Here is a 639-nt window from a genome sequence, read left to right on the forward strand (position 1 = left end):
AATTTCAGTAGCCATGTCATATTTGTTTTGTGAAATTGATTGTAGAAATGACATGTGGCAAAATCATTTCGCAAATATAGTCTAGGGGATAGTTATAATGTTGGCAATACATAAATTGTTTTTCATGTCTTTTGTTTTCTTTTTAAGTTCCAATCTAAAGTAGGTGAATTTAAAATTTGATCCGTCTATAGCCTAAAAAATTGATACCAGTTTGTCTAAAACTAAATAGCATAATGAATATATAATGTAACAAACCACAATCTGAAATAGTTAATGTAACTAAATAGCATAGTAGTACATAATGCATATATAGTGTCTCGATATTATGGAACTTGATTTGATTATATTACTATATCTGAAAAAATGATTTTAACATTCCAAAGAACACTGTAAATATTATAAAAAATTGGTATTACATATATATTATAATTTTTTTTAGGAGTGATAAGTGCATTTACATGTTACACTATTTGCCACGGATGGCCACAAATTTTTTCCGCAGTCACGTATTTTAAATGACCACAAATAACCACAACTAAGTTTGTAATTACTTTTAATATTTTTAAATATTATTGCTCTGGATAGCTACGGACACTGTTGTGGCTATATTGGCTACAAATTATATTGTGGAATTTTGTG

This window comes from Brassica oleracea, chromosome C1 (assembly GCF_000695525.1).
Source record: "Brassica oleracea var. oleracea cultivar TO1000 chromosome C1, BOL, whole genome shotgun sequence".
In the NCBI taxonomy this organism is placed as follows: domain Eukaryota; kingdom Viridiplantae; phylum Streptophyta; class Magnoliopsida; order Brassicales; family Brassicaceae; genus Brassica; species Brassica oleracea.